The sequence below is a fragment of the Aquarana catesbeiana genome, linkage group LG13 (genome assembly GCF_042186555.1).
Source record: "Aquarana catesbeiana isolate 2022-GZ linkage group LG13, ASM4218655v1, whole genome shotgun sequence".
In the NCBI taxonomy this organism is placed as follows: domain Eukaryota; kingdom Metazoa; phylum Chordata; class Amphibia; order Anura; family Ranidae; genus Aquarana; species Aquarana catesbeiana.
Window position 1 is genome coordinate 187,017,452 of NC_133336.1, and position 20,978 is coordinate 187,038,429.

General features: G+C 45.7%; 1 protein-coding gene across 2 annotated transcripts in view; it reads right to left on the reverse strand.

Annotated features, from left to right (window-relative positions):
• CERS2 (ceramide synthase 2) overlaps positions 1 to 8,701 on the reverse strand; it is a 91,014-nt gene extending 82,313 nt beyond the window's left edge. Inside the window, exon 1 of one of the 2 annotated variants that reach the window (XM_073610277.1) lies at positions 8,372 to 8,701. The gene's annotated coding sequence lies outside the window, so the exon portion shown is untranslated. Of the gene's footprint in view, positions 1 to 6,826; positions 7,286 to 8,371 lie in introns of those variants that run through there. The other variant, XM_073610278.1, reaches the window with a different exon arrangement.
• Between the last annotated feature and the right edge of the window lie 12,277 nt (positions 8,702 to 20,978).

The following is a 20,978-nucleotide window of genomic DNA, read 5'->3' on the forward strand; positions in this document are numbered from 1 at the left end:
AAAAAAAAAAAAAAAAAAAAAAAAAAAAGAAGGGAAGGGAGTGATATAGATAGAGATTATATATATAGCTATATATATGTTTAGAAATCAAAGAATTGATGCGCAAATACCGCGTGACATAGAAAACACCCACCAATTTATTCTCTAAGTCAGGGATATGCAAATAGCGGACCTCCAGCTGTTGCAAAACTACAAGTCCCCTCATGCCTCTGCCTCTGGGTGTCATGCTTATGGCTGTCAGAGTCTTGCTATGCCTCATGGGACTTGTAGTTCTGCAACAGACGGACATCCACTAATTGCATATCCCTGCTCTAGGGCCCCAGCTCATAAAAAAAATAAATAAATAAATAAAAAATAATAATTATGTTTGGGGGTCCTAAGTAATTTTCTAACAAAAATACCAATTGTTACAAAAAGTGCCAGAAAAGGCCCAGACTGGAAGTGGATAGACCCTCTAACTCAAAATTTTAAAAAACAAAATAAAACATAAATAAAAAAACTTAGACTTAGCCGCCACACCAGGTTATTTTAACAGTTTTTTTTAGAAAATCCTTGGTCACAGCTGTTGACGGCTTTAACAGTTTACATTCGGCTTTTAGCAGTGTTCTTCCTTGGAATCCCAGACACGAAACCTTGGTGTCAGAGTCACAACAATGACACCGCAAACCGAATCCCCGGAGCCTGAACTGCAGGTTTTTCGGCTGTCACTTATTAATCTGACGCCATTCCTACATAATTAGCATGTGCAGAGATATGCTGTTATCACCCGATGACTCCGTCCCATCTCCACCATGGCTCAATTCCCTTTCTTCATTGCCATCATTATCATAGCTACCACAGGATTTTCCCTGGAAAGGGGTTTTTCACACGTGGGAGTGTCAGCTAGCAAAATGTGCAACCCGGAGGACTAGACTTGTCTGCCACATGAAGGGGTGATCGAGGGTGGGAGCAGGCAGTTGAGCCGCAGTTTTACCACCACCTAAAACTAGGGTATGCAGCTGCTCAGGTCTGTACACTGGCTGCGGCCACAGCAAAAAATTAAAAATGGCATGCCACTTTGGCAGGAGGTACTGCCGCCAAATGCAACCCATTCAACTGAGTTTGGGGGGGGGGGGGGGGGGGCGCTGCACCACAATTGTGTGCAATACATCAATACATGCAGTGCATCAGAATTCCGAGGGTTAAAGCAGGCAATGGAGGAGGACATATATTACCTCCTCTAGCCTGTCGAACGCCAACTGGAAAGCGATTAGAATACTGTGACCTGTACCTGATTTTATGTGAAGCTTATGTATGTATGTATGTATGTATGTATAAACTTTTTCTTTGGATTAAAAAAAAACAAAAAAAAAACCAAAACAACAAAAAACAAAAACACAAACACACCTCTCTAGCAATACACACCAAACTGAGCATGTGCCATAGGCATGCACAGGGGGTGTGTCGGGTAGGCTTGCCCCTTTTCTTCAGTCAAACCCAAACACTTTAGCGCAGGGATCCCTCAAACTATGGCCCTCCAGCTGTTGCAGAACTACACATCCATGAGGCATTGTAAAACTCTGACATTCACAGACATGACTAGGCATGATGGGAATTGTCGTTCCTGAACACCTGGAGGGCCGCAGTTTGAAGACCCCTGCTTTAGCGTTACACAGCTTTTTTTTTTTTAATAGTATAAACTATACATATATTTTGCAATAAATAACATTTCTAAAATAATTTTTTTAAATTAATTTACCCTCTTCAAATTAAATTAATTTCTAAATTAATCACAAGAGTCCCCCTTTACATCAGAGTCCACAGAGATCCCCTTTTACATCTGAACTCGCAGAGTTCCCTTTAACTGTAAGGGGGGACTCTGTAGACTCTGATGTTAGGGAGAACTCTGGGGACTCTAACATAAGGGATGCTCTGAGAACCCTGATTTAAGGGGGAACACTGAGAACTCTGATGTATGGAGAGGACTCTGATGTAAGGGGGAACACTGTGGCCTCTGGTGTAAAGAGGAACTCTGATGTAAGGGGTGCTCTGCGAACCCGGATTTACCTTAATGTACTCAGAGATAAGAGAGAGAAGGGGGGGGGGGGGGGACTTCAGTCACAGACAGGGATGGATGGTGAGCTCACTCACCCCTTGGCAGTCAGCACCTCTCATCCAGATGTATCTGAGGCTGCTGGCTTCAAATTTCCCACCCCCACTTTCCTTTTCTGAGCCACAGAGCCGGGGATTGGAGTGTGGAGTTCCAAACCCGAACTGTCTGGGTGAATCCTGGACAGGTGGCAACCCTAGTGCCTGGGCATGCCCTAATCACCTCGTGAGACGCAGGTTCCCCCTGCTGATATTACACCAATAGGAAAGTGCGGCATCTTCTTTCCTATGTTTTTTTTGTATATATCTCACATTAAGCTGCTGCTTATTGGATTTTGATTTTTGTGATTTTTAAATGACATTAGCACAGTTTTTTTCCCCCCCCCCTTTAGATATTACACCAATGCCCCCCGAACGTGGCTCCTAAAAAAAAAAAAAAAAAAATTATATATATATATATATATATATAAAAAATAAAAAACTACTGACACTGTCCACTGCCCTGACACCAACCTCTTGCTCTACTGACACCATCCACTGCCCTACAAACACTGTCCCATGTTTTTAAAACCATTTGGGGTGCACACCTTAATGAAATAGGCTGTGCACACCTATGGCATGTGCTCAAGTCTGTGCTCATGTGCGAGCAAGGGGCATGCTGATAGGAGTACAAAGCAGAGTGGCGGAGCGGTGAGCTCATCAGTCTGCTGCTTCCCTTTTCTCTTTCCAGCCAGACTTGGGGGAGAAACAAGTTCTGCAAGTGTTACTTAACCACAGCAGAGAAAATCTGATCTCCTGCCACCCAGGTCAGGGAAGGGCTGTGTAAATCTCAGAACTGGATGGACAGGTATGAAAATTCCGTGGCAGGTAAAACAGCTCTCTTTAACATTTGTTATATCAACACACAGCTCTGTGTGTGATGTACTAAAAGTGAAGTTATCCTATAAGTAACAGCCAGTCTGTAAAAGAAGAAGACTTACCTATTCCTTCCAAGTGAAGACCACCCATTGGACAAGTAAATATCCTTTTATAGGCTAGCTCTAGTTTATTATTATTATTTTTTTTTTTAATGTAGAGATGGGGTTACTATAACATACGTATAAGGCAGAGCGCTAAGTAGGACCCCTAGAACAGGGTACGGGGGTGGGGGGGCTCATTGAGCCATCTAGTAGCCCAGAGGCATCAAACTTGCCAGCAAGCTAGAGCGTAGAGTGTGTCAGAGTCCAGACAGAAGCAATCAGCATTCCTCTGGAATAGGAGGTAGCCCCCCGTGTTCTGTCCTTCCCATTGAAGAAGCCTCTCCATGATCCCGTACTTCCCCTTAGCAGATAGGAATTAACCTCTCCATTATTCTAATCTCCCCCTCAGCAGACAGCTGGTAGCCCCTCCATGTTCTGTCTTCCCCCTTAGCAAACAGGAGGTAGCCCTTCCATGATTTTGTCCTCCCATTAGTAGTCAGGAGGTAGTTCCTCCATGTTCTAATCCCCCCTTAGCAGAAAGGAGGCAGCCCCTCCATGTTCTGTTCTCCCCATTGAGGAAGCCCCTCCATGTTCTGTCCTCCCCATTAGCAGACAGCAGCTATCCCCTTCATGTTCTGACCCCCACTTTGAGGTAGCACCTCTATGTTTCGTCCTCCCCAATTGACAGCAGGTAGCCTTTCCATGTACTGATCTCCCCCTTAGCAGACAAGAGGTAGCCCCTCCATGGTCCTGTCCTTCCATTAGTAGACAGCAGGTATCTCCTCCATGTTCTGTCCTCCCCCCTTAGGACAGGAAGAAGCCCATTCTAACTCTTAGCAGTAAAGAGAGGAAATTCCAGAACACACATCACTACCACAACCTTACACTCTCCATGGCCCCCCAAGCATACATGCCAGACATGAAACTGAACCCCTCCCAAACAGAGAAGGCTGTCTCTACACACCCCTAGCAATCTCTGCTGTAGTGCAGTCATGCAAGCTCTTAATAAACAGGGAGGTGGAACTGAAATTATCAGGAGTAGCAAGGATCAACTCCTAACACAGCCATGCTAATCCACAGACGCCTACCACATACCCAAAACACAGAACCTGTATTAAGGAAGCATGGGAGAGGACATTGCTCGCCTTATTATGACTCTGAGAACGTGAGATGGTCCAGTGATCGCTACAGGTGATCTCTAAAATGAGATTAAATCCTACATGTTCATCCCTTTCTGCTGCAGGTGTTACCACTTCCATTGCGTGCTGCTTGTCCAACTGTTAGGCCAAGTTCACACGGGTGACAATAAAAACAGGCGGTTGTGTGTTTTTTATGTCTCACCAAGCCGGCTCTAAAAGGGTCTCTAAAAAGCAATCCACCATCAAATCACTTTTCAGAGGAGCAGTAGAAGTTGCTGTCCATGTGAATGAGCCCTTTCAGGTTCCTCCCCCCCCCCCTTTTTCTTTAGTCTCATCCCATGATCGCTGCCCCATACATTATTCTGTAGCCTGCTCCCATCATCGCTGCCCCATACCTTCCTCTTTAGCCGCTCCCATCATCGCTGCCCCATACCTTCATCTTTAGTCCATTCCTATCATCGCTGCCCCATACCTTCCTCTTTAGTCCGCTCCCATCATCTCTGCCCCATATCTTCCTCTTTAGTCCGCTCCCATCATCGCTGCCCCATACCTTCCTCTTTAGTCCGCTCCCATCATCTCTGCCCCATACCTTCCTCTTTAGTCCGCTCCCATCATCTCTGCCCCATATCTTCCTCTTTAGTCCGCTCCCATCATCTCTGCCCCATTCCTTCCTCTTTAGTCCGCTCCCATCATCTCTGCCCCATTCCTTCCTCTTTAGTCCGCTCCCATCATCGCTGCCCCATACCTTCCTCTTTAGTCCACTCCCATCATCTCTGCCCCATACCTTCCTCTTTAGAAAACATTAGATCAGTCCATAGAATTTTGAATTGATGACCAACAGTTGATCAAATTGGATGATGTTAGCAAACCCTTGTTCAGGCAAATCACTTTTTATCATAATTATTTTTGGAGGAATAAAAACTGGTTCAAAGTAGTTGAAATTGATGACAATTGCTTTGTGTAAGGCCAACAGTAGATTAATACAAACACAAGGAATAAGTGCCGAGCCAATACAAACAAGCTCATTTGTTTTACTACATGCCATTAAGCCTGCTCTTGCCACCAGCTTTTCTGGAAAGGACCCACTTGAGGAACCAAAAACGTGCCCATAGCGGGCGATTTATAACTCCGGAGTCGGACAGCACTTAGCCGTACTAAGCCAAAAGCAGGAACTACCCCTGATTTCTAAGATTTGTCTTTACGTGTAAAGACATGTCCCTCGAAGCATCCCTGGTTTTCAGTATCTATAAGAGCCCATTCATACCATATGCATTGTGATGTATTGTGCAACGCATTCCCAACGCATGGACACTAGATTTAAAATGCATCACAGTTAAGGCATTTCACACAATTGCATATGTTGCTTTCAATGATGCTGAAAAAAAAAAAAAAAAAAGGGTACAACATACTGTACTTGCTTTTTTTCAACAAGGAGCAGAAGCTTCAAGGTTTGTCACGACTTACCACATGACAATCGCAGCAAAATCGCATTGCTTTTAGGAGTTATTGAAAATGAATGGCACCTGCACACGCGTGGTGTGTTTTGCCACTATTGAAGTGCAATTTGGGGTTGCAAGCAGAATCGATCCCAACGATGTAAACGGGGCTTAAAAGCCAAACTCCAGGTATATCTCTGGGAAAAGAAAAAAAATTGCTTTTGCAGTGGGGCTCCCCCCACACTGCAAGGGTTAAATGCATGTTTCGGTCTAAGGGGCCACAAGAAGTCTTTTTTTGCCTACCCGATCTCCTTCTCCCCCAGCAGCCGCCACTCTCCCCTATTCCCCTACGCTATGGCAGTGGACTGTCCTTTGGCATCCTCACGTCCAATACAAGTCTATAGGCTCTGCATTGAGCTTGATGTCAATCAAACCTACGTTCGCAGGCGCATAGGGGGCTGCCCCCCACACTACAAGGGTTAAATACATGTTGGTCTAACGGGCCAGAAAAAAGCAGTTTTTCTTCCCTGCTCCCCCCAGCAGACACCGCTTTCCCCTAAGCCCTTGCAGTGGACTGTCCTTTGGCATCCTCACGTCCAATACAGGTCTACAGGCTCTGCCTTGAACTTGATGACATCAGGAAGACCTGCGATCGCAGGAGCGTAGGGGGCTGCCCCCCACACGGCAAGTGTTAAATACCCGTTTAGGTCTAACAGACCACAAAAAACAGGTTATTTTTTTTATCCGATCCCCTACTCCCCCAGCAGCCACCAGTCTCCTCTATTCCCCTACACTCTGGCAGAAGACTGTCCTTCGACGTTCTCATGTCCAGTACAGGCCTGAGGGCTCTACATTGAATTTGATAACTTTAAGAAGACACTGCAAGGGATTAAATGCCCATTTAGGTCTATGCCCCAGTTCACAATGATGTGGCTATGAAATCTGGCGGACATTACTGCGATTTGCACTGCTGATTTCATTGCGGCTTGCGACTTCATTTAACAAAAGTCTATGCAAGTTGCGATGAAAATCGGGAAACAGTAGTGCAGAACCCTTTTTCGTAATCACTACGACATGAGTCGCGGCGATATGAACAGTTCCATTGCCGGTAATAGGGGTGCGACTTGTCATGCGATTTGGAACTGTCAAAACGCATAAGGGGACACAAAAAAAAAAAAAAGGGCTGTTTTTTTTTTTTTCTTACCCGATCCCCTGAACCCCGAGCAGCCACCGCTCTCCTCTTTTCCGCTACGTTCTGCCAGCGGACTGTTCTTTGGTATCCTCACATCCAATACAGATGCATTGAACTTGATGACATCAAAAAGACCTACGCAAGAGAATGTCACCAAGGATCTTCAGAATGGGTCCAAAACTTTAATCAGCGATCACAGCAGATTGCAACATTTCGGAGGCCATGCACTTCATCGGCTAAGAAGATCTACGACCGCAGCAGCATAGGAAAAGACGCTGGGACAAGACTAAGGCAGGTTCACATCCAATTTGTATGACAGGACAGTGTGACCGACTCTCAATGGAGCCGGTTCGCACAGCTCCGGGGAGGCCGCAGCCTGCATTTACAAAAGGGTCCTGTGCATCTTCTGGTCCGATTCAGCTGCGAATTCAGGCAAAAATTCGGACCCAACTTGCACCTGAAAATCGGTGAATAGGGGACCCCATGCTGTGAGCTGCGGCGTGTGTGAACGGAGCCTTCCAGCCCAGAGAGAGTTTGTAGCAGCGGAGGGTCAAGACCCCCCTCCCAGACATACACGAGCATTTAACCCTTGCAGTGGAAGGGGGCAGAATCCACTACACGAGAGGATTTTTACTTTCCCTGAAGTTCAGCTTTCAATGAAAACTTAGGCTGGGCTCACATATATGCAAATTGGATGCGTTTTTTTTAACCACATCCAATTCACATAACACGCGAGTGTGACTGGCTTTCAATGGAGCCGGTAAACACATGTCCGGTTTGGTTTTAAAAAAGGGTCCTGTGCGTTTTTGGGTCCGGTTTAGGTGCGAACTCAAGGGAAAAAAAAAAAAAATATATATATATATATATAAATAAAATTTGCACCTGAATCACACCTGTACCAGTGAACAGAAACGCACGAGATACCGCACTGCAAACCGCAGCTGCACATACACATAGTGTGTGAAAAAAAAAAAAAAAAAAATGTTATATATATATATATATATATATACACACACATATACATACACACACACACATATACACACACATACATACACAGCATTAAAAAAAAAAAAAAAAATTACGTATTCAAGTGAATAAAAATAACAAAGTTTATAAAAAAAATGCAATGAAAGCGCAGCAGAAAAACCGCATGCCAACATGCGACAGCATTATGATGTGAATAAGCCCCACAAAGATCTTTCTTCTTCTATAAGTCCCCTTCTGTTATTATCAGGGATCCTCATGTTGTGTTTATTTTTGCAACAAAATTTACAAAACAAAAAAAAAAAAAAGTGTTACAATGTAACAAATACATGTAAATGCTGAGCCCCCCAGCTTCCCCAACCCACAGCTAGCCTAGACCAGAAGCTTGCAATCTGTTGGCTCACCTGATTTGGGTATTAGTGATCAAAATGAATAATCAATGATTAGAAAATCACAGATGGGACACTCGCTAGCAGTCACGTTGTAATTGTCGGGTTGTAAAACTTGCGCAGCAACCCAGGCAAAACTGACAGCGGTGGGTGGACAGTGACAGGCATGAGAAGGACTTACCTGTCAGGAGATCAAGAGGGGAAAAGGTCCTGCCAGTACTGGAAGGGGGGAGAAGTTCTCTAGTCTGATCCTGGGAATTGAAGGGAGAGGGGGAAGCAGTCCTGTAGCCTGATCCTGGGATTGGAAGGATAAGAAGTCCTGTAGTCTGATCGAAGGACTGGCAGTGGGGAAGATGTCTTGCAGTCCCAGCAGTGGAAGGGTAAGGTCCTGCTGCCAGACACCTGATCCCAGCACTGGAGAGGTCCTGGGACTGGAAGGGAAGAAGGTACCTTGTGCTCTCCCCAGGAGTTTCAGATCTTCTGACGTTGCCTTTCACCCCTCCCCTGCATGTTAATCCTACAAGAGGAAGGGCAGACTACTCCTCTTCCTCCGAGCTAGTCCACTCCCTCCTGTCCCCCTCCTCTCTACAAACCAGGGTTGCCAACCACCAGTAAATTTACTGACAGTTTGTAAAAATTAGTGATTTTTTTTTTTTTTTTACAACTGCCAGTAAATATCAGGGGCTGATAATTTAATGCTGTGTTGAAGTTTTGAGTGTAAATCAAGCAAATGACTTTGCTTTAGGTATTGTCAGTGTTTCCATATCATGTTTATACTGTATAGAAATATTCACTGTGTTAGTTTTCAATAGGAGTTCTGTCATTTCTCAGGTTGCCAGTAAAAAATGTGCTCCGCCAGTAATTTTTCGATGTTTTGTTAGTAAAAAATGCTGCGGGAGGTTGGCAACCCTGCTACAAACCTCAACAGCGAAGACTAGGGGCCACATAGGGCCCCCTCTCAGGGCCGGTGGAATGTTTTTGACACCCTAGACGAAACCTCATTTTCCTGCCCCCCCTTGGCTCCACCCCTGACCCCACCCTCTTTGCCCTGCCCATGTATACCCCACCTTTTTAATGAAGCGCCCATCAAATGCAGCCGCACCAGCGCCCATCAAATGCACCCTCACCAGCGCCCATCAAATGCAGCCCCACCAGCGCCCATCAAATGCAGCCCCACCAGCGCCCATCAAATGCAGCCCCACCAGCGCTCATCAAATGCAGCCCCACCAGCGCCCATCAAATGCATTCTCACCAGCGCCCATCAAATGCAGCCTCACCATCAATGAATGTTTGCTTGCTTCTATTAATTCGGGAGTCGGGACACAGACACAGTCCTCCGCCGCCGCCGCTGCGCCTCTGACACTATGTGCGAGCGGAGCGGCGGCTGCCTGCTGAGACTTAGTTGCTTGCTGCATAGAGAAGAGAGAGTAGGAACGCCAGTGGCTGGGCACCCTAGGCAGCAGTGCACCCTAGGTGGCTACCTAGTTTGCCTAGTGGTAGCACTGGCCCTGCCCCCTCTGGTATCTCACCGGTTAGCAAAAGCTCGAAAGCTGAGCCCTGTCCTCTCAATGCAAAAGCTTCCAATCATTTTCTAGCACTCTGGGGTTCAAAGCAAAACATTTTAGTGCCCATTCTCACCAGAAACTGCACGTCTACTGCACATTTTTTTCATGCACGTTTGCGTGCATTTGATGCATATTTTTATGCACATTTTTATGTGAAGTTGATGTGCATTTACATGCGTTCATGCACATTTTACCATAAGTGTTTGTCCTCTGAGGGCACTTTTTTCTTTGGGCGTTTATGTGCACTGTGCATTGTGGTGCAGAAAAATGCAGCACGTTGTATTTTTCTTCATGCACTGAATTGCAATAATGTCAACTATGCCCATTGGATAACCTGAATTTTGGACTGTCCATGTAGTTGGAATGCAGTTAAAATGCACCAAACTGCAACAATTGCTTTTCACTTCATTGCATACTAGCATTTTTTATAAGCTCAAAAAACGCTAGAAAAAAAATCACTGGATGAAAAATGCTGATACTAGCGTTTTAGGAGCGTTCAGCGCTTTTTTCTGCTGGAAAAACGCTTCAAAAAAAGACTACAAAAAGTGCTAATAGCCTAAAGTATTGAATTGCATTATAACTGTACTGTCTGCCCCCATGTTGTAAGACGCTGCGCAAACTGTTGGCGCCATCAAGGACATCCACCTCTTTGTTCGTAAAATTCTATTAAAAAGCATGTTTACCAAGAAACCTGGTCCTGACTCTGAGCAGTCTGACCAGTCTGGCAGGCCCTGCACACCAGTACATTCTCATATAACTTGATTTTAGATTCAGGACTAGGGATGAGCCGAACACCCCCCGGTTCGGTTTGCTCCAGAACCTGCGAACGGACCGAAAAAACGTTAGAACCCCATTGACGTCTATGGGACTCGAACGTTCAAAATCAAAAGTGCTCATTTTAAAGGCTAATTTTCATGGTATTGTCCTAAAAAGGGTTTGGGGACCCGGGTCCTGCCCCAGGGGACATGTATCAATGCAAAAAAAAGTTGTAAAAATGGACGTTTTTTCGGGAGCAGTGATTTTAATGATGCTTAAAGTAAAAAAAAAAAAAAGTGAAATATTCCTTTAAATATCATACCTGGGGGGTGTCTATAGTATGCCTGTAAAGTGGCGTGTGTTTCCCGTGCTTAGAACAGTCCCTGCACAAAATGTCTTTTTTAAAGGAAAAAAAGTCATTTAAAACTGCTTGCAGCTTTAATGTAATGTCGGGTCCTGGCAATATGGATGAAAATCAGTGAGACAAACGACATGGGTACCCCCCAGTCCATTACCAGGCCCTTTGGGTCTTGTATGGATATTAAGGGGAACACTGCACCCAAATTAAAAAAAGGAAAGGTGTGGGGCCACCAGGCCCTATATACTCTGAACAGCAGTATACAGGCGGTGCAAACAAGACAGGGACTGTAGGTTTGTTGTTAAGTAGAATCTGTTTGTAATTTTGAACGGGTACATTTTTAACGTGTTTAGCTCCAGCCAAAAAATCTTTTTTAAGCTTTTTGGAAAACATAGGGACATTTGTTTTGCTGTCTGTGCTCCTCTTCAGAAGATTTCACCTCACTTTCTGTCCCAATGACAAATGTTTTTTGAATATTTGGTTTTTTTTGTGAAACAAGGATTGGTGATAAAGCATCAGTGGAAAGGAGAAATGTTTTTCCCATAATAACTCTTACAGGAGAGAATTTGCCTTCCTAGGGGTAGATTTCATCTCACTTCCTGTTGTCTCCTTCCGTTTGCAAGTAGGAGTCGTTTGTAAGTTGGATGTTTGAAAGTAGGGGCCTGCCCTATATACTCAGCAGAGATTTGGGCCTTAGGTGTTGTTGTGGCCACAACACTGTAAGCCCTCACAGGGCCCTGCTGTGAAATATTAGATCAAGAATTGTAATTACATGCCCCTGTTGAACAGGGGCAGAAAAATTGGGCCTTTGGTGGTGGTGCTGGTGTAAGTCCTGTAAGTCCTCACTGTAAGTCCTCACTCACTCTTGGTGGGTGCAGAAACGGGCCCTGCTGTGAAATATTAGATCAAGAATTGTAATTACATGCCCCTGTTGAACAGGGGCTGAAAAATTGGGGCTTAGGCACCGGTGCTGGTGCCACAACACTGCAACCCCTCACAGATACTCTAGTTGGAACGCAGGAACCAGCCCTGCTGCAAAGTATTGCATCAAAAATTGTAATTATACGCCCCTGTTAAACAAGCTGAAAAATTGGGCCTTAGGCACTGGTGCTGGTGCCACAACACTGCAACCCCTCACAGAAACTCTAGTTGGAACGCAGGAACGAGCCCTGCTGCAAAGTATTGCATCAAAAATTGTAATTACATGCCCCTGTTAAACAGGGGCTGAAAAATTGGGCCTTAGGCACTGGTGGTGGCGCCCAGAACCAAAAATGTTCTTACAAGCTATCAGCGTGATCATTGAGGAGGAAGAGGATAATTACTCAGGATAGTCACTCAGCATCAGCATAGGCAGTCTTTGAAGAGATCTGAGATTTCAAAAAAAATTATTCGGTTACATCAGCATCAGGTGCTTGGTAGCTGGTGGTGATCCAAGACTGATTCATCTTTATGAAGGTCAGTCGATTGACCGAGTCGGCGGACAGACGCACCCTGTGATCGGTTACAAAGCCTCCAGCAGCACTGAATGTGCGTTCCGAAAGAAGGCTGGATGCAGGACAGGCCAGTAGCTCAATTGCATACTGTGCAAGCTCTGGCCAGTGATTCATCCTCAAGACCCAGTAACCCAGCGGATTTTCGGTGGGAAAGGTGTCCAAGTCAGATCTTGCCCCTAGGTATTCCTGCACCATGTAAAACAGACGCTGGCGGTGGTTGCTGGAACCGATCATACCTTGGGGCTGCGGACTAAAAAATTGTCTGAACGGCCACCTTCTCCACGGCTCCTTCTTTGACTGACCGAAGCCTCAGCAACACGTTGTCCAGAAACAGGAGTTTGTAACCTCCCAGTCTCTGGGAATGCGTTACACAGACCTTTCTGCAAGGCCTCCTGAAGATGTTTCATCTTCTGCTCCCTCTGCGATGGCAAGATAAGGTCCGCAACCTTACCCTTGTAACGTGGATCAAGGAGGGTTGCCAGCCAGTATTGGTCCTTCTCCTTGATACCACGAATACGAGGATCCTTACGCAGGCTTTGCAGGATCAGGGAGGCCATGCAGCGTAGGTTTGCTAAGGCATTCGGTCCGGAGTCCTCTGGGTCACTAAGAACGACATGGTCCGCAGCCACCTCCTCCCAGCCACGTACAAGTCCATGTGTTTCCTGGGACTGATCCCTTAAAGACTGCTGCTGATGCTGAGTGCCAGGCTCCACCTCCATCCTGACACAATCCTCCTCCTCCTCGTCCTCTTCCTGTGTGATCGGCGGGCACGCAGGAACACTGCCTGGATAAAGGGGGCCTTGAGAGCTAAGGAAGTCCTCCTCTTCCTGCCTGTGTTCTGCCTCAAGTGCCCTGTCCATTATTCCACGCAGCGTGTGCTCCAACAGGTGGACAAGGGGGACAGTGTCACTGATGCATGCACTGTCACTGTTCACCATCCTCGTGGCCTCCTCAAATTGTGACAGGACAGTGCATGCATCCCTGATCATGGCCCACTGGTGTGGGGGAAAAAAAAACAAGCTCCCCTGACCCTGTCCTGGTGCCATAGTCGCACAGGTACTCATTGATGGCCCTCTGCTGCGTGTGCAGCCGCTGCAGCATGGCCAACGTTGAGTTCCACCTGGTGGGCATGTCACAGATTAGGTGGTTCTTGGGCAGGTTAAACTCCTTTTTGGAGGTCCGCCAGCCGAGCACTGGCATTATATGACCGGCAGAAATGCACACAGACTTTCCTGGCCTGCCTCAGGACATCCTGTAAGCCCGGGTACCTGCCCAAGAACCGCTGCACCACCAAGTTAAGGACGTGAGCCAAACAGGGCACATGGGTCAATTGTCCCTGTCGGAGGGCAGAGAGGAGGTTAGTGCCATTGTCCCAAACCAACATTCTGCCTTAAGTTGGCATGGCGTCAACCACCTCTGAACCTGCCCCTGCAGAGCTGACAGAACCTCTGGCCTAGTGTGGCTCCTGTTCCCCAAGCACACCAGCTCAAGCACCGCATGGCATCTTTTGGCCTGCGTACTTGCGTAGCCCCTTGAACGCCTACGGAGCACCGCTGGTTCCGAGGACAAATCACAGGAAGAGGTCATGGAGGAAGAAGAAGAGGAGGAGGTGGAGGAGAGAGGTGTGTCACAATCATTAGTAGTGGCATTTTGGAGGCGTGGTGGCGGAACAACCTCCAACACTACTGCACCTTGTCCTGCATCCTTCCCAGCTGCCAGCAGAGTCACCCAATGCGCGGTGAAACTTAGGTAATGTCCCTGTCCATGCCTGCTGGACCATGAGTCAGTGGTAATATGCACCTTACCGCTGACCGCCCTGTCCAGCGAGGTATGGTCATTGCCTTCCACATGCCGGTAGAGAGCCGGAATCGCCTTCCGTGAGAAAAAGTGGCGTTTGGGTACCTGCCACTGAGGAACCGCACATTCCACAAACTCACGGAAGGGGGCAGAGTCTACCAACTGAAAAGGCAGCAGTTGTAGTGCTAGCAATTTTGCCAAGCTAGCATTCAACCGCTGGGCATGTGGATGGCTGGGAGTGAACTTCTTTCGGCGGTGCAGCTGGGGCAGGGAAATTTGCCTGGTACAATCTGGCGTCGGTGTACCGAAAGCAGATTGCCCACAAGTACTTGGCTGTGACACACCTAATTCTACACCTTCATTCCTCTCAGTGCAGGTCTCAGAGAGGACTGAAGGTATAGTGGGGTTGGAGATCTCAGCTGATGAGGAGCAAGGAGAGGTCCTCTTTGTTCTTTGGTGTGGGTCTTTTAGATACGCTTGCCAACGACCTGCATGGCAGGTCAACATATGTCTGGTCAAGTGGTGCCCAAGCGGGAGATGTTTTGGCCATGCGAGATACGCTTGAGACATATGTTGCAAATAGCAGCGGTGCAATCTGATGCACTCGTCTCAAAAAAGGCCCACACCAAAGAACTTTTTGAATAACGTGCAGAGACTGCAGCGCCCTGCACATGCGGAGCTTTGGGGTGTGATGCAGTCAGTGTGCTGCCCTTAGGCTGGCCCCTGGAGGGCATCCTGCCTTGTTGGTGATGTGCCTCCTCCTCCTCTCTCCTATCAGGCACCCACGTTGAGTCAGTGACCTCATCATCCCCTCCCTCCTCATCACTGGAGCAAACCTGGCAGTATTCTGCAGCAGGGGGAGCATGACTGCCAGATTATACAATAGATAAAACAGTGTAGCGCTGGACTATTGAAGATACGCATATAATAATATACGCAAAAGAGCCAAGACCCATATGTTTGTGATTAAATGTGAAAAAAACTTATACCACCTAATCTGATACAATTACGTATCTATATATGTGTATTGTGACACTAAAAATTTAATCAAGTGCACCTATATATATCTATACCGAAAGTTAATAAACAAATACAAATATATTGGACTAAAATAAATCCTGTAAATCAAACGTGACAATAAAAATTGGAATTACATCAACTTGTGGTGAGGAACTTTGTTCACTTATATATTATTAGTTGGTCTTTTGTGTTTGGTGATTACAATAGAAGTGGAAAAATTAAAGTGAATAATTAAAATAAAAAGTCCCAATAAATAATGAACCAAAAGTCCCAAATCGTGATAATATTCCAACACAAATTCCGGTTCAATATTCCACCGCAGCTGTTGCCCACCACCAAAGGAAGAGTTGGAGGCTTACCAGACAGCCTGCGACCACCCTTGTTCAGGGGGGTCAAAACAGGCTCAGTAGGGATGTAGAAATCCAGATGGTGTCCTCGCCCATGCTTTTCAGATGTTCTCCAGGTGTTCCTATGGCAAGCCAAGGGGGGCTTCCAAACAGGGTGTAGCAAGGATTTGCCCACCGGATGCAATAGGGATTGAATCAAAAATGCCCCAAAAAGAAAAAGAGAGAACTCCGATAGTGTAGGACAATCTAACTAATTTATTTAAAAAAGCATAGAAATGCTCTATGCTTTTTTAAATAAATTTTTTAAATAAATTAGTTAGATTGTCCTACACTATCGGAGTTCTCTCTTTTTCTTTTTGGGGCATTTTTGATTCAATCCCTATTGCATCCGGTGGGCAAATCCTTGCTACACCCTGTTTGGAAGCCCCCCTTGGCTTGCCATAGGAACACCTGGAGAACATCTGAAAAGCATGGGCGAGGACACCATCTGGATTTCTACATCCCTACTGAGCCTGTTTTGACCCCCCTGAACAAGGGTGGTCGCAGGCTGTCTGGTAAGCCTCCAACTCTTCCTTTGGTGGTGGGCAACAGCTGCGGTGGAATATTGAACCGGAATTTGTGTTGGAATATTATCACGATTTGGGACTTTTGGTTCATTATTTATTGGGACTTTTTATTTTAATTATTCACTTTAATTTTTCCACTTCTATTGTAATCACCAAACACAAAAGACCAACTAATAATATATAAGTGAACAAAGTTCCTCACCACAAGTTGATGTAATTCCAATTTTTATTGTCACGTTTGATTTACAGGATTTATTTTAGTCCAATATATTTGTATTTGTTTATTAACTTTCGGTATAGATATATATAGGTGCACTTGATTAAATTTTTAGTGTCACAATACACATATATAGATACGTAATTGTATCAGATTAGGTGGTATAAGTTTTTTTCACATTTAATCACAAACATATGGGTCTTGGCTCTTTTGCGTATATTATTATATGCGTATCTTCAATAGTCCAGCGCTACACTGTTTTATCTATTGTTTAGTTCATGTGCCCTTGTATTGGGGTTATTGTGTTTCAGCTGCAGGACTCACTTCACGTTTTTTACATTTTTCTTCACCTTTTAATAGAACACCGAGCGCAATTTTTTTTCCCTTGTCCTTTTCCTTATGACTGCCAGATTGCTGTCCTTCTTGGGCACCTCCTCTGTCCGTGCTCACGTTACTGCCTTCATCTAGCTCAGTATCATCATCAGAGCCTTCCAAACGCTGGGCATCCTCCTGGAGCATGTACCCAACACTGTGGTCAAACAGTTTGAGGGACTCCTCAGGAGGACATGGTGGGGATAGGGAAGGAGTCACTGATGACATTGAGCCGAGGGAAGAGGCCGCTGCTTTGCCAGACAAAGTACCCTGAGCATGGGTGAGAGAGGATGAGGAGGATGAGGACGGCTTGGTCATCCACTCGACCAAGTCTTCCGCATGTTGCAGCTCAACACGGCCAGCTGCCGAAAAAAAATCCAAGCGTGTCCCACGGCCACGTGCTGATGAGGATGCACCGTCTCCACGACCAGCACTGTTGCCTCTAGACACAGAGCCTGCTTGCCCTCTTTTATTGGCTTGTGACTGTCTGCCTCTCCTTGTTGGCCTTCCAGACATACTAATTGCCTGTAGCTGCACTAAGCTGGGATATATATATATATATATATATATATATATATATATATATATATATATATATGTACTGATACTGCAGCTAGCAAAATCAACTGCCTGCCTGTAGTATGAGAACACCACCAACCTTCTACAGGTAGCTTTAGACCCGGTTCACACACGGGCGGCACGACTTGCAGGTCGCCTCAGCGACGACTTGCAAAACGACTTCTGTATAGAAGTCTATGCAAGTCGCCCCCAAAGTCGTACAGGAACCTTTTTCTAAGTCGGAGCGACTTGCGTCGCTCCGATTAGAACGGTTCCATTGTACAGAACGGGAGGCGACTTGTCAGGCGACTAGGTCACCTGACAAGTCGTCTCTGTGTGAACCGAGTCTTAGCTGAACACTGTGCAGAGCTCGCACTACACTAACTTGTAGCTTATTTAGCTGCCTGCGGTAGTAATAGGATCAGGAAAACACCACCAACCTTCTACAGGTAGCTTTAGGTGAACACTGTGCAGAGCTCACACTACACTAACTTGTAGCTTATTTAGCTGCCTGCGGTAGTAATAGGATCAGGAAAACACAACCAACCTTCTACAGGTAGCTTTAGGTGAACACTGTGCAGAGCTCGCACTACACTAACTTGTAGCTTATTTAGCTCACCAGCCATGTGCATTATCTTTTGTAAAACATTTATTGAGTAAAATGATAAAGGAAATTACTCACAAGCAGTACTCCTATGGTTAGCCCCTGCTGAGTTTCAACTGTATTACACCACAGCGACACTCATCAGTTTCTTTACTATATCTATTAATGAATGAATCTATTCATCAATCTATTCATCAACTAATTAAACCATGATGGGCTATCCACCTGTACAGGCGAAGAGTGTAGGAGGGAGGATTTCCCAGAAAGGGAGGAGCCCTATGTGCCCTGCCCCATCCATTGATTGTGCCTTTTTGGCATTCACTATATATACAGGGCCTACTGAAGGAGGGTTCACTGCTGAGCTCTGATGAAGAAGGGACGAGCCCTTCGAAACGCGTAAGCAAGCAGTGTTATATATTCCTCTGAAAGACCTTTGGAAGGCTTCGTTCATCGTTTTAACCACTTGTTGCTAGTTGATGTCCAAGGTCTATGGCACATGATTCACTACTGCTTGTGAGTAATTTCCTTTATCATTTTACTCAATAAATGTTTTACAAAAGATAATGCACATGGCTGGTGCGCCCTTTTCTCTTCTTATTTCTTTGTCTGCTAGGATTCCCCATCCTTGAGGGCAGCAAGGCCTGTGTATCCCTTTCATCTATTTGGTCGACCACTTGTGCGCAGGAGTCATTTTCTGTTTTTGTATCGGTAGCTTATTTAGCTGCCTGCGGTAGTGATAGGATCAGGAAAACAACACCAACCTTCTACAGGTAGCTTTAGGTGAACACTGTGCAGAGCTCGCATTACACTAACTTGTAGCTTATTTAGCTGCCTGCGGTAGTGATAGGATCAGGAAAACACCACCAACCTTCTACAGGTAGCTTTAGGTGAACACTGTGCAGAGCTTGCCAAAAAATAACTTGTAGCCTATTTAGCTGCCTGCGGTAGTGATAGGATCAGGAAAACACCACCAACCTTCTACAGGTAGCTTTAGCTGAACACTGTGCAGAGCTCGCAAAAAAATAACTTGTAGCTTATTTAGCTGCCTGTGGTAGTGATAGGATCAGGAAAACACCACCAACCTTCTACAGGTAGCTTTAGCTGAACACTGTGCAGAGCTCGCAAAAAAATAACTTGTAGTTTTAGCTGAACACTGTGAGGAGAACGCACTACACTAACTTGTAGCTTTAGCTGAACACTGTGGAGAGGTCGCACTACACTAACTTGTAGTTTTCGCTGAACACTGTGAGGAGGACACACTACACCAACTTGTAGCTTTAGCTGAACACTGTGAGGAGGACGCATTACACTAACTTGTAGCTTTAGCTGAACACTGTGCAGAGGTCGCACTACACTAACTTGTAGTTTTCGCTGAACACTGTGAGGAGGACGCACTACACCAACTTGTAGCTTTAGCTGAACACTGTGAGGAGGACGCACTACACCAACTTGTAGCTTTAGCTGAACACTGTGAGGAGGACGCACTACACTAACTTGTAGCTTTAGCTGAACACTGTGCAGAGGTCGCACTACACTAACTTGTAGTTTTCGCTGAACACTGTGAGGAGGACGCACTACACCAACTTGTAGCTTTAGCTGAACACTGTGAGGAGGACGCACTACACCAACTTGTAGCTTTAGCTGAACACTGTGAGGAGGACGCACTACCCTAACTTGTAGCTTTAGCTGAACACTGTGCAGAGGTCACACACTAACTAACTTGTAGCTTTAGCTGAACACTGTGAGAAGGACGCACTACACTAACTTGTAGCTTTAGCTGAACACTGTGCAGAGGTCTCACTACACTAACTTGTAGTTTTAGCTGAACACTGTGAGGAGGACGCACTACACTAACTTGTAGCTTTAGCTGAACACTGTGCAGAGGTCACACACTAAACTAACTTGTAGCTTTAGCTGAACACTGTGAGAAGGACGCACTACACTAACTTGTAGCTTTAGCTGAACACTGTGCAGAGGTCGCACTACACTAACTTGTAGTTTTAGCTGAACACTGTGAGGAGGACGCACTACACTAACTTGTAGCTTTAGCTGAACACTGTGCAGAGATCGCACTACACTAACTTGTAGTTTTAGCTGAACACTGTGAGGAGGACGCACTACACTAATTTGTAGCTTTAGCTGAACACTGTGCAGAGGTCTCACTACACTAACTTGTAGTTTTAGCTGAACACTGTGAGGAGGACGCACTACACTAACTTGTAGCTTTAGCTGAACACTGTGCAGAGCTCACACTACACTAACTTGTAGTTTTAGCTGAACACTGTGAGGAGAACGCACTACCCAAACTTGTAGCTTTAGCTGAACACTGTGCAGAGGTCGCACTACACAACCTTGTAGTTTTAGCTGAACACTGTGAGCAGGACGCACTACACTAACTAGTAGCTTTAGCTGAACACTGTGCAGAGGTCACACTAAACTAACTTGTAGCTTTAACTGAACACTGTGAGGAGGACGCACTACCCTAACTTGTAGCTTTAGCTGAACACTGTGCAGAGGTCGCACTACACAACCTTGTAGTTTTAGCTGAACACTGTGAGCAGGACGCACTACACTAACTTGTAGTTTTAGCTGAACACTGTGCAGAGGTCACACTAAACTAACTTGTAGCTTTAACTGAACACTGTGAGGAGGACGCACTACTCTAACTGTAAATAGTCTAGGTGCCTGACTGTGGTACTAATAGGATCAAAAGAACACCAGCAATTTTCTTCAGGTAGCTGTAAATACTGTAACAAGACAAGCCTGCCTGTCAGTAGGAAGATAACAGGAACCGATCTAGCTAAACTGAATACAGTGTGTGTGTATATATATATATTATATATATATATATATATATATATATATATATATATATATATGTGCAACACCTGGGATGCATATACTCACTGACTGTCCTGCCTAATCTAGCTAACTCAAATGAAATGACACTCTCTTTCTCTCTAAGCACGCCGGAACACACTACACAGAGCCGCCGTGCAGGCGGCCTTATATAGTGTGGGGCGTGTTCTAAACCCCCTGACCCATAATTGGCCAAAGCCACCCTGGCTTTGGTCAATTACAGCTCTCTCTACTGACGGCGCTGTGATTGGCCAAGCATGCGGGTCGTAGTGCATG